General features: G+C 46.0%; 1 protein-coding gene across 8 annotated transcripts in view; it reads left to right on the top strand.

Moving 5' to 3' along the window:
- Nucleotides 1-13887, top strand: part of STX1A (syntaxin 1A) — a 316339-nt gene that overhangs the window by 89067 nt on the left and 213385 nt on the right. The window lies entirely within an intron of this gene.

The following is a 13887-nucleotide window of genomic DNA, read 5'->3' as shown; positions in this document are numbered from 1 at the left end:
TGATGCAATCCTTTCTGTGCCTCCAGATTTGCAGCCTGGGTGTGTGACCACTCTCTGGAGCTGGGTCTCTGAAATGCCTGCTCTGGAGTGTAGAATGTATGGATGGAAGGACCCCCGCTTTATACCATCCTTTCTGCTCCCCTCCTGGCTTGATTACAGTTTTCATGAAGGGTGGGTGAATCAATCAGGTTTCAATAAGAATTGACTTGAACCTTATTCTGAACTGCAACCTAAGCCCTCTTAAAGGTTGCCTGAAGTTGTTTCTATCTGGCTATGGTGCCCATCTCTGTGGTCTCCGAGTGCAAACATTCAAGTATGTCTTTTCTCTCCTCCGTCACATGCTGATCCTTGGTATAAATGAAGGCTCAGTCCCCTGTAAGGTAGCTAATAGCTATTATCTCCATTTTACAGAGGGGGAAATTGAGGCATTGGGAGGTTGAGATTTGCCTGAGGTCACAGGAGGAGCTAGTGGATTCCCCAGTCCCAAGTGCTAACCACTAGATAAGAGAGCGCGTTAAATGCAGAGGATCTGAACTGCCAGATGCCGATCTGATCATCCCTGTTCGTGCTGCTGCTCAGTGGACAGGCTTTTACTGGGTAGTTTTTCCTGGCCCGATTTCTGGAACCTGCCCCCATGGGGGAAAAGATTTAGGAAATCTGAACTGGAAAAAACAGTCTGTGACTTTGTCTTCCCACAGCGAGCGTTTGGGTGAGTTAATATGCGTGGGGCAGTTATTCAGCACAGCTTGGTGGGACGCAACTGGGCCTGCTGCCATGTGCTCCCGACAGGCCGTTCCATATGCTACTAAGATCTAGTAGGCAACACAGAAAGAAATGCTCCTGTTTCAAAAAGACCCTGTTTAAACTGTACGGTTCCAGCCTCTGTTGCTCCCCACCGTGCTGCCCCCCACCTTCACTTGGTATCTGATAATAGGAACATAAACCAGTGAAGACTTTCAGTTTCCAAACACTTGCCCCTGGAGGTCTCCGCTGCCCTCCAGGATTGTGAAGAGAGCCCTGGGGGTGCTGGAGGACTGAGACTGGTTCTTTTTGACAGCAATTTAGCATCAGATCCCTTGTCAGGAGGGCTGCAGTGGGGGTGACCGCTAGGGAGAAGGCTGCTTTTCAGATGGTGGGAGGCCTTTGTCTTTGGCAGTAGAGTAACCTTTACAGGCTAGATTGCAATTGTTCCTGATCTGTATTCTGTGCTTATGCTGTGGGTGCAACAGGACAGCTTCCCTGCTGCAAAGAGCTCATCCCAAGAGGGGACACAGGGAGGGGAAGGATGAGGGAGAGGATGTGAGGGTTAGATGTTGATCGATTGGCTCGCCCCTCCTGTCCCCAACCTTCCCTTCTTTTGTTTTCATCCTCTTCCCTTCCCTCCACACACTCTCTCTTTCTGCTCTGTCCTCTACACATCTTCCTCTTTGCCTCCTTTCTGGCTTTTCCATCTACAGTGTCAAGTGCTAGGACATCCAGGCCCTTAATCCCTAATTACACTGCTTCTCAATTAATGGTCACCAAGCCTTCAGCCTGCTAATGCAATTCCTCCGTGCCTTTACATTCATCCCTCACCTGCCGCCTTGGCTTCTTTGTCCGTGTTTGCACCATGAGGTCCTGCAGTAATTATTTATGGGCATCTTTCTGAAAGATCGGCTGTGTTTCCACCACAAAGTGTTGGGCTCACTGCAGGACTCCTCGGGTGGTGGTTTCTGGCCTGGGATGTGCATTAGGTCAGACTAGATGCTCAGAAAGGCTCCCGTTGACCTTACAGGTCGTGAATCTATTTAACAGACTGAGAGCTGATAGAAGGTAGGGCTCATGGGCGGTTTACAGCATCCCAGAGTTGGAGACAGGATTTTGAAAAGTGCCCAAGAAGTTTGAGCCCAACGCTCGTTGTCTTTCAATGGGATGTGCTTCTGCTCCCCTCAGTGATTTTGTAATTCCTGCCCTACATGCCCATTGGGCAGTAAAAGTAGAGCCTGTGTCTTTTCCTCTCACATCAGTGCAATGATTTAGCATGAGCTATCTTGTCAGGAGGGCTGCAGCGGGACTTAATTAGGTGCTGGAAGCCAGGAGCCTTGCAGCAAATTACAGGGAGTTGTTAGTAAAAATCTGCTGAACCATGACAGACTCTCACCTAGAACAGTAAGTGCCAGCTTCAGTCTCAGTAGGCCAAGGCCCAATGAACTCTGCTCCTCTGCATCATTATGACCTGGAGGAGCTGTGGATGTTAGCTACATTCAGGCTGTAGGAGGGGCATGAGCAGGACATTCACGAATGGATCGCTGAAATAGATGTCAGAGGGGCAGCCGTGTTAGTCTGCATCAGCAAAAACAATTAGGAGTTCTTGTGGCACCTTAGAGACTAATAAATTTATTTGGGCATAAGCTTAATTTATTTGGGCATAACAAGGGGGGAGGGATAGCTCAGTGGTTTGAGCATTGGCCTGCTAAACCCAGGGTTGTGAGTTCAATCCTTGAGGAGGCCACTTAGGGATCTGGGGCAAAAATTGGTCCTGCTAGTGAAGGCAGGGGGCTGGACTTGATGACCTTTCGAGGTCCCTTCCAGTTCTAGGAGATTGATATATCTCCAATTATTACTATTACCTTTCATGGGCTAAAACCCATTTCACCAGGTGCATGGAGTGAAAAATACAGTAAGACAAATATATATTATAGCACAGGAAAAGATGGGAGTTGTCTTACCAAGTGGGCGTACCCCCACTTATTCTCACAGCTTCCATTTGTCCTCGGGAGGAGCTCTCCAACCTGCTCTTGTGAGGTGCTGCAAAAGTGCAAAGGCTACTTTTTGTGATTAATCCTGGTGTCCCGTTTACCTTGAGCTCAAATCTGTGTCTCAGTTAGAGAGTGTCAAAGAACCAATGCCTTTCCATTCCAGTAGCAAGTTAGAGGTCAGGAGAAGATGCCTCTTTCTGCTGCTTCCATCCACTCTGCCAAAGTCTAGCCTGTTCTTTTGTGCTGTCCAGGATACTTTGCCTTGATTTTGTGCCCCCAGAAACATCTAGACCTCTTCAGACTGGGGGTAAGAAATGCAGTTGGGAAAGTGAGGCTCCCTTCTCTCTCTCTCCTCATTCCAGATGACAGAGCAGGCAGTGTGCTGGTTCAGAGCGATCACTAACGTGCCATTCAGCACAACCCAGAGTCAGTCTGGAGGTGCTGTGCTTTCAGGAGGCCATTGTGGTAACTGATTACCAAAGGCTAGCAGGGGGCTGGATAGTCTCCATGTGGTAAGCATGGCAGCTGGCACTAGCTGAGCAGCATTTCATTAATGTCTTCTGCTTTTTGACATTGCATCAGGCATTTTCACCCAGCAGATTGCTCCTGCCCTGAGCTTTCTAAGCAGGTACCGGAGGAGGGAGGAGATGCTGGGGGAGATGCTGTTTGCAGGGGGGAGATCAGACAGGTAAAAGGAAATTTGCTAATTATTTGTGTCAGTGGGAAGAAGGCTCCAAAAGGGAATCTGGAGCCAGCTAATAATCAGCAATGAGAAACGCGGCTTTGCACTCTTCAAACAGCCGGATTTGAAAGAAAGTGATTATAGAAATTGCTTTGCTTGAGCAATAAGTGATTCTGTAGCAAAGGGTTATTTTGGACAGAGTTTAATTATTTATAGGGGAGTTCAGAAGCTGCTAGGTTGATATTTTATTCTGATCTGACTGAGGAGGATTTTTTGATCCTCTTGTATATTAGGGGTGAATTTTGTGCTCATGAACTGAGGGATTAATAGCAGCGATCTCATGGCTAGGCAGGCCCAGTGCATTCAGTGCATGCCATGCCACTGCCAAACAGCTCATGCCTGGAGCTGCTGATCATACCTACTTGCCTTGTGATGTGAAGTTGAGACCAGCACAATGCCCTTTTACTTTCCATTTGAGTCAGAGTTTGAGCCCAGGAGTCCAGAGGTGAAAGGCCTGGTGCATTTCACCACTGATCTGTCTGACCCTCCCCAGCCCTATCGCCAAGTGCTCTGTGGTCCATTAAAGATGCTTCATCGGGCTTTCTTGTAATCATGGCCTAGTAACTTGATATCAGGGACTGAGAGGTACTTCCAAACTCTGCTTGGATACATATCAGGCACTTTATTTAAACTACAAGGAGTCTGGTGGCTAGGGTGACCAGATGTTCCAATTTTATAGGGACAGTCCCGATTTTTGGAGCTTTTCTTTACATAGGCACCTATTACCCCCCCCCACCCCCTGTCCTGATTTTTCACACTTGCTGTCTGGTCGCCCTACTGGTGGCACTTATTTAAACTGACTTTGATATCAGCACACTTGCTTTAATAATATACAGTGGGGCCATTTAGAAATATCCATGTTAAAAGGATAGAGCGTTGCGTGTGTTTGGGTGTTTTCTTTTGACCAGGCAGTATAGCTGAGCTGCAGTAGTGATCACAGCAAAGGTGAGAGGCCACCACTGTCTGAACAGGGCCAGACTCAATGGGGATTTGGGTGCATTGTTTTGACAGTGCCATGCAAAGGAACGGATTCTAGTCATTATTTCCGCACAGACCTAATCACTCTAGCAGCGTATAAAGTAGCCCACAAAAGCTTATGCTCAAATAAATGTGTTAGTCTCTAAGGTGCCACAAGGACTCCTGTTCTCTTTGCAGATACAGACTAACACAGCTGCTACTCTGAAACCTCCTTTTGATAGGCGCCCTGTTTGAGGAGGCATTTTAAAGCCAATTTATAAAGAAGTCAGTCTGCATATTTTCACAAGAAAGTAACTGACGCCTGACTCATGTATGTATGGAGATGTGGCTATGAACTGTGCAGGGTAGTTTGCTTGCACTTTATAGCCCTAACTTTAAAAACACATCCTCTTTAAATTCTTGGAACCAAGGTGCATGGACCGAACTGCCTGGGGGCCCAGGACTGATATGGCATAGAAATAACAAGCAAACAAGCAAAGAAGAAGTGGGGCCATTAGGCAGTGAGGAAGAAATTAAATCTAATCTAGGTATGACTTAAAAACTAAATTAATGCTTTGCCTAAGTTTTCAATAAGGGTGATGAAGTAGAACATGGGGGCAAAGGCAGGATGGTTCATGGAAACGAGTGTCTGGAAATGGAAATTGACAAATCTGAGGTGGAGGCAAAACTCAAAGAGATGAATGCGCTCAAGTTGAGGAGACTGGATAATCCACACCCCAGAGCATTGAAAGAACTGGCACATGAGACTACAAGGATTTTAATCAATCTATCAAATCAGGGATGGCATTGTATGGCTGGAGAATAGCAAAGGTAGTGTCTATGTATAAGGAAGGGGGGAAGAATGATCTGAGCAGCCAGAGACTCATTATTCTGACCTCAATAGTATGCAAGGCTTTAATTATTCTTTCCTTCAAAATTTGTTCTGAAGACCTGGAGGTATATGGGAAATGGGATAAAGTACAACACGGGTGTACCAGAGATAGAGCGTGCCAGTCTAAAGTGATAGCTTTCTTGGATACAGGGCCAGCTCTAGGCACCAGCGCTCCACGCATGTGCTTGGGGCGGCACTTTCCAAGGGGCGACACTCCGGCTTCTTTTTCTTTTTTTTGGCTTGGGGCGCAAAAAGCCGGGAACCGGCCCTGAGCAGAGGTGAGCTGCGGCAGTGGGGAGCGCGGGGAGGGCCGCAGGAAGTAACCCAGGCGGAGGCAGAGGAACCTCTCCCCCCGACAGCTCACCTCCGCTCCACTGCCGCTGCTCCCCTGAGCGCGCTGCCGCTCCGCTTCTCCCCCCTCCCTCCCAGGCTTGCCGCGTGAATCAGCTGTTTTGCGGCAAGCCTGGGAGGCAGGGGGAGAAGCGGAGCGGCAGCAGCGCACTCAGGGAAGCAGGCAGAGCAGAGGTGAGCTGCGGGGGGCGTGGGGGGCGTGGGGAGGACCTCAGGACGTAACTCCAGCTCACCTCCGCCTCCTCCCCCAAGCACGCCACCGCTCCGCTTCTCCCCCCTCCCTCCCAGGCAAGCCTGGGAGGGAGGGAGGGAGAGGTCGGAGGGGAAATGCAGCGCGCCCGGGGGAGGAGGCGGGGCCGTGGATTTGGGGAAAGGGTTGGAATGGGGCGGGGAAGGGGCGGAGTTGGGGTGGGGCTGGGGGGGCGTGGGAAAGTTTTTTTTGCTTGGGGCAGCAAAAAACTTGGAGCCGGCCCTGCTTGGATAAGATAACTAATTCTCTAGACAAGGGAAATGCACATCTAATCTATCTGGATTTAAGTAAGGCATTTGATACAGTGCCACAAAATTATTAGTCAAGATGGAGAATATTATGGGGATTAGTACAAAAATTGTCATGTGGGTACAGAACAAGAGAGAGAACAAAGTTTGTGCCGAAAGGTGAACTATCAGGCTGGAGGGAGGTTCCTAATGTATTTTCTCAAGAGTTGGTCTTGGGACCAATCTTATTTAATATTTTCATTAATGATCTTGGGACAAAAAGCAGGAGTGTGTTAACTGTATTTGCTGATGACACAAAGTTGGTAGGCACTGTCAACCCAGAGGAGGATTGGAATATCACACAGGAAGAATTGGATGACCTTGAGGACTGGAATAATAGAAATGGGATAAAACTGAATAGCACAAAATGCAAGTTCATGCACTTAGAGATTAATAATAAGAAATTCTGCTGTAGGCTGGGGGCTCATCGGTTGGAAATCACAGAGGAGGAGAAAGACTTGGGTGTCTTAGTCGATATGACTATAGGATATGGCCATGAGCTACCAATGTGATACAGCCGCAAAAAAGGCAAATGCCATCCTAGGATGTATAGGATGTATTCACACTGGCACAGTGTAGTGAAGGGCTACTAGGATGATTGGGGAATGGAGAGCCTATTTTATGAGAGGAGTCTGAAAGAGCTAGGCTTGTTTAGGCTAGGGGAGCAAAGGCTGAGAGGGGATCTGATTGCTCTCTATAAATACACTGGGGTGGTAAACACCAGGGAGGGAAAGAGCTATTTAAGATAAAGACAATGTTGGCACAAGAACACATGGGGCTAAACTGGCCAGGAATACATGTAGGCTGGAAATGAGAAGAAGGTATCTAATGATGCAGGAGTGAGGCTCTGGAACAGGCTGCCAGTAAGAGAAGTTGGAGCAAGAAACATGAATGGTTTTAAGATGGAGTTTGGTAAGTTTACGCACAGGCTCATGTGACTGGGTTGCCTGTGATAGCAGAGGATTGTATACTTTCAAGCACAGCAGCCCAAGGAGCAGAGGGTGAAGTGCTTAGGTGCCATGGCACTGAATGGAATTTGGTTTGCTCCTTAGCCCTCCTATGGATATAGAGATTGGGTTAGGTCTCATCACTGTGAAAGGTTAATCTTTTCCTACAGTTCTCAAGGATTTCTCTTCTGGGACACTCAGCTTTGTGGTATGTTTGAGTTTCAACTGCTAATGTCATTTAGATTCTGGCCTCCTGTGGGTGTGCATCTGGCTCACTTACCTATCATGCTAATGAATTCTTATTCCATTAGCTGGCATTTGTTTAATTTACACTGTATGGCATCTTTCGTGATCAGAACTCTAGATCGGTGGTTCTCAACCAAAGGTTCATGTGCCCCTGGGGGTATGCAGAGGTCTTTTAAGGGTACATCAACTCATCTAGATATTTGCCTAGTTTTACAATAGGCAACATAAAAAGCACTAGCAAAGTCAGTACAAACTAAAATTTCATACAGTGATTTGTTAATACTGCTCTATATACCATACACTGAAATGTAAGTACAATATTTATATTCCAATCATTTTATTTTATAATTATATGATAAAAATGAGCAAGTCAGCCATTTTTCAGTACTAGTGTGCTGTGCCACTTTTGTATGTTTATGTCTGATTTTGTGAGCAAGTAGTTTTTAAGTGAGGTGAAACTTGGGGGTACACAAGACAAATCAGACTTCTGAAAGGGATACAGTAGTCTGGAAAGGTTGAGAACCACTGCTCTAGATCATAATAATGGCAATCAGCTGTGACTCTCGATGTGCACTTCCAGAGCATATAGGAAAAGCGAGGGTGTCTGGCAGCTAGCTGTGTGAGTGGTGCATGGGCTGGAGTGGACAGCAGCAAGCTCCACAAGATGGCAGTTTGACTGCAAAGTTTGGTAACCCCACGGAGAGGCTGCTCAATGAACAGAGGTTCCCTTTGCCCAGCTTAAAAGAGATGTACAGTAGAACCTCAGAGTTATGAACACCTTGGGAATGGAGGCTGTTTGTAACTCTGAACAAAACATTCTGGTTGTTCTTTCCAAAGTTTACAGTTGAACAATGACTTAGTACAGCTTTGAAACTTTACTATGCAGAAGAAAAATGCTGCTTTCCCTTTATTTTTGTAGTAGTTTATGTTTAACACAGTACTGTGCTGTATTTGCTTTTTCTCCCCATCTCTGCTGCTACCTGATTGCGTACTTCCGGTTCCAAACGAGGTGTGTGGCTGACTGGTCAGTTCGTAATTCTGGTGTTCAGAACTCTGAGGTTTTATTGTATTTATAATTCACTTGGCAGTTTCGTTTTTGTTAAGGTTTGTGATTTGAGTCACAAGTCCCTTGATAAATCAGTCCTTAAATTTGTTCCAACTGACTGTTATAGCTGTTATTACTTTTGTCACTTAAGAGAATGTATTTTGTTTCAGCCTCTAGGACTCAATTCTGTCCATGCTCCCAGCAAAGAGAGTTTAGATGTTTAATGGGGAAGAGTTAATTGTATTTTGGAGCCATCGATAAGCATGCAGAGTGATTTCTGCCATGCCTTTCCTCCATACACGAGTTTTCCTTACAGGTTCCTCACTAACGAGTCTCCTTTACTGCCTTGTAGTATAATGGATTATGTTCAGTGAATGAATTACTCCTGGGAGCATAAATTCTCAAATCCCATAGCCAGTTTCCTTCAGTCTGTCAGTTCAGTCCATCTCCAGTGGACTTCAGAATGCTTGATACATATTTAAAACCTCTAAGTGCTTCTGGGTAACAGACAGCAAGGAACATTTCAGTTACACATAAATTTAAATCCAAGTTGCAATTCTACAGTTCATAAATCTAAATTACATGACACTGAGACAGTGGCTTCCAGAAATCAGGATGCACTTTGCTTGTACATTTTTCTTTGGGCTCCTCGTCTTCTGGATAGGATTTGACTGAGACTGTTTCTGATCCAGGGAGGTAAATGGGCGTCATCATGCTCTGTAAGGTACTGGGGCCGTGGACATGGTTCATTTACAGAGTAGACTGGTAGGGACCATTTTGATTAAAAAACTAGAAGGATATAAAATAAAGATGGCACACATTAAAAGGATTAAAAGCTGGCTAAGTGATAAGTCTCAAAATTTAACTGTAAATGGAGAATCATCATTGAATGGATGTGTGTCCAGTAGGGTCGTGCAGAGTTCGGTTCTTGGCCCTATGCTATTTAACATTTATCAACAACCTGGAAGAAAACAAAATAATCACTGATGAAGTTGGCAAATGACCCAAAAACTGAGGGAGTGGTAAATAAGGAAGAGGACAGGTCACTGATACGGAGACATCTGGATCGTCTGGTAAGCTGGGCCCAAGCAAATAAATATGTATTTTAATATGACTAAATGTAGGAACAAATAGTGTAGGCCTTACTTACACAATGGGGGACTTTATCCTGGGAAGCAGTGACTCTGAAAAAGGCATGGGGGTCATCATGGATAATCAACTGAATGTGAGCTCCTAGTGCTGTGGCCAAAAGGGCTAATACGATCCTGGGATGCATAAATAGGGGAATCTTGAGTAGGAGCAGAGAGGTTATTTCGCCTGTGTATTTGGCACTTTTGACACAGTTCTGGTGTCCACAGTTCAAGAAGGATGTTGATAAGTTGGAGAGGTTTGAGAGAAGAGCCACAAGAATAATTAAAGGGTTAGAAAACCTGCCTTCTAGTGATAGGTTGAAGGAGCTTAATCTATTTTACTTAACAAAGAGATGGTTAAAGGGTGTCTTGATTACAATCAAATATTTAATAATGGGCTCTTCAATCTAGCAGAGAGAAGTATAAAATCCAATGGCTGGAAGTTGAAGCTAGACAAATTCAGACTGGAAATAGGGCATACATTTTAAGAGAGAGGAATTAACCATTGGAACAGTTTACCAAAGGTCGTGATGGATTTTCCATCACTGGCTATTTTAAAATTGAGATTGGAGGTTTTTCTAAAATCTTTGCTCTAGGAATGATTGTGGGGCAGGTCTCTGGCCTGTGCTATGCAGGAGGTCAGATTAGATGGTCACAATGGTCCCTCCTGGACTTGGAATCTATGATTCTTCTTTAAGCACTTGCATGTGTCCACTCACTGTAAGTGTGTGAGTGCCCCATGCACAGTTGTCAGAGAACTTTGTCCCCTCGGTGGTACCTGTTGGGGAGTCTCAAGTTCCCTCTGCCATCACACACCACTGCATGCAGGTATAAAAGAGCAGAGCCCTTCTCCTCACACCAGCCTTCATCAGTTCCTTCTTACCAAGTAATGTTGTTGGAGGGCTTCCAGACTTCTTGGAGCAAGTTCCTCTCTCACTCCATTGTATATACCGTTACCTTTTAGGTATATTTTAGTTAGATATTAGAATTAGGTTTCAGTTTTTAGGTCTTTTTGACCAAAATTTAAGATTTGGTCCTGGGAGTGAGGACAGAACACTGCCTTGATCTCTGGGGTCCTGCAGTGAGCCAGAGCTGGTCAGCAACCCACACCCCGCCTTCCTGAAATGCTTGGGAAAATCCCACGCGTGACATGTGTCACATTTATAAAGGGCTCATGCCTCGCTTGAAGGAAGCTAGAGTGGCCAGGCTCAAGTGTTTGCTTATGTAGGCAGCACTTTGCCCTCCATCAGAGCCATTGCATTCGGCACACAGTCCTGCTACTTCAGCTTCAGTGTGGAGTGCCCCACCAGAGATGCCTGCGGCTCCTTAATCTCTTTCGCCAGCACTGAAGAAGAGGCACAGGCCCTCCTCAGGCTTGGTACCCTGGTCAAGCTCACCGATACTGAAGGCAGCTAGAGGCAGAGTCTCGAGAAGTGGATCTAAGAAGAGGCACTTCCTAGAGCACTCATCGACTAAAAGGAGGGTTTCTCTGTTCCTGGAACTTGTGCCAGGTCCATCAAGGCTATCCCTGAAAAATCTTTGCATCCTGGCCAGGAATCATTACTGCTACCAACCACTTCGGAGACATATGCAGCCGCAACAGCCCTGTTTAGCTTCTTGGTGCTGGTTCCCCCAGTGGTACAGGAAGGATTCCAGTTGGTACTGTGATGGGGCAAGGCCAGATGGCTACAGTAAAGTAGTGCACAAGGACTCTTAGTTAATAGGGACAAATCAATCCTAAAAGCGGTACAGAGAATTGGGTTTATTGGAGAGATCTTAGATTCCACAAAGGCCAGGGCTGTTCTACCACAATTAGGGTTTGAACGCTATGGGGCTTAGGGCTGGAGCTGAAAGCACATGCTTTCACCATGGCACGCAGTTGCCTCAGGCTCCTGGGTCACATGGCAGTGTGTACCTATGGAGTTCAGCATGCCAACTGCATCTCAGAAAGCCACAAGGATGGCTAGCTTCAGTGTATGTCCTGAGTCATCATCACTTGGACAGAGTGGTTTGAGTGCTGATGTTAGTTTTGTTGTCTCTGGGTTGGTAGATGGATCCTCTGAAAGTTTGTAAGGGGTCCCTTTTGTTCCCCCACTACCAACTCTCATTTTAGTCACAGACACATCATCCCTGGGTTGGCGGGGCACTATGGAGTCCCTGCAGACTTGAGGTCTCTGGTCTTCTCAAGATCTAAAGGGTCATGTAAATGTCAGGGAGTTGAAAGCTGTATGTCTAGCTTGTTCAGCCTTCCTTCCGCATAGGGGAGGAAATAATCTGTTGATTCTAACAGTCAACTCTGCAACTGTTTTATATAAACAGGCAAGGAGGGGCACATTCAAAACAGCTGTGCCAGGAGGCAATTCGTCTCTGGGACGCTAGCATAATCAGTTAGATTCACCTCACAGCTGCTTACCTTCCAAGGAGGCAGAATACATTGGTGGATCAGCTAAGCAAGTCCTTCTCCAATCACCACGAGTGGTCATTGCATTCAGATATCGCCAGATCCAACTTCTAGCTCTGGGGAACTCCCCAGGTGGACCTGTTCGCAACAAAGACCAACAGAAAATGTCACCAGTTTAACCCTCATGGAGGTCTCAGCCCAGCCTCACTGATGGATGCTTTTGTACTATCCTGGAAGAGCTCCCTCCTGTACACCTTCCTTCTGATTCCTTTGTTACTCAGAATCTTGTTTCATCCTTATAGCCCTGGCATGGCCTGAACAACTCTGGTACTCGTCTGTACTGGCCTTGTCAATCAAATCACTGCTGTGTCTGTTGGATTCAGATGTGATTTCCCAGCACATGGGCACCTGCTCCACCCCAACCTGCGAGCCTTCCACCTGGTGCTTCACAGTTACACCAGTAGAAAGAGCTTATTCTAAGGAATTTCAGGAGGTACTTTAGTAGAAAGCTTTTGATTAGGGCACTTCCCTGGCTAAGTTGAAGAGTTTTTCCAGCTGTTCCCATCACAAAGGCATATTTCCGAAACAGGGTTCCTTGAATCTCAGACTGGACTATCTTCTCTACCTAAAACATCAGACTCTGGCTATTAGCTCTGTAATCTGGCAGCTATTTTGGCCTTGGTGGATAATAGCTCATTTTTCTCCAACCCCATTGTCAACAGGTTCCTAAAGGTCTTGGACAGATTATACCCATAGGTACAAGATTCTATCCCTCCTTGGGACCTGAACTTGGTTCTGGCAAAACTGATGGGACCACCCTTTGAACCCCTTACAACTTGCTTTCTTATCCACCTCTTTATGAAGGTAGCCTTTTTAGTTGCCATTATCTCAGCAAGAAGCGTGGGTGAGTTGAGAGCCCTGGTGTCAGAGACTCAGTATACAGATTTCCATAAGGATAAAGTTTATCTCCACCCTCACCCTAAGTTCCTCACAAAGGTGGCCTCCAATTTTCATGCTAACCAGGCAGTTTATTTGCTGACTTTCTTTCCAAAGCCTCACGCTCTTGGCAATGAGGAGAAGTTTTATTCACTGGATGTGAGAAAAGTTTTAACTTTCTACCTGGACTGTATTATGTCTTCTATGTCCTCTGTGCAGTTGATTGGTACAGTTGCGGACAGAGTTAAGGGTTGACCAGTTTCCTCTCAGAGGCTTTCATCATAGATTTCTTTGTGTATTTGGTTATGCTACCAATTGGCTAATATAACTCCACCTGCTAGGATATCAGCCATTTTGCTAGAGCACAGGCACATTAGCGGCTTTCCTGGTGCAAGTACCTACCATAGACATTTGCAAAGCGGTGACTTGGTCATCAGCCCACACCTTTGCTGCTCATTATGCTATTTCCCATCAGTCCAGGGATGATGGCAGTTTCGGAAGGGTTGGTCTACAATAACTCCACCTCCATGTTAATTTGCTTGTGAGTCACCTACCACAGAATGGGCATGTGCGAGCACTTGAAGAAGAAGAAACAGTTACCTACCTTTCCATAGCTGTTGTTCTTCAAGATGTGTTCACATGTCCATTCCATGACTTGCCCTCCTGCTCCTCTTCAATGGAGTCTATCCGCTGGGAAGGAACTGAGGGAGGGCTCCACTTTTTTATACCTGCATGCAATGGCGCGTGACAGCATAGGGTGCTTCAGTCGTCCCAACATATATTGGTAATGGAAAAAAGTTTGACAACTGCACATGGGGCATAATCGTTTTGTCTATAATCTTGCAGCTTCTATTAGAATAAGGTTCTTGGTCTTCAAATACACACCTAGTTCTTGATCGCTTTTTTTTTTTTAATGCAAACCTGTCTGGTGCTGAAATTGCAAGAAGCAGTTCTGAGGCATGTCT

The sequence above is a fragment of the Mauremys mutica genome, chromosome 19 (genome assembly GCF_020497125.1).
Source record: "Mauremys mutica isolate MM-2020 ecotype Southern chromosome 19, ASM2049712v1, whole genome shotgun sequence".
Classification (NCBI taxonomy): domain Eukaryota; kingdom Metazoa; phylum Chordata; order Testudines; family Geoemydidae; genus Mauremys; species Mauremys mutica.
The sequence above is the reverse complement of the archived record's forward strand: the minus strand, read 5'-3'. Positions and strand labels throughout refer to the sequence as shown.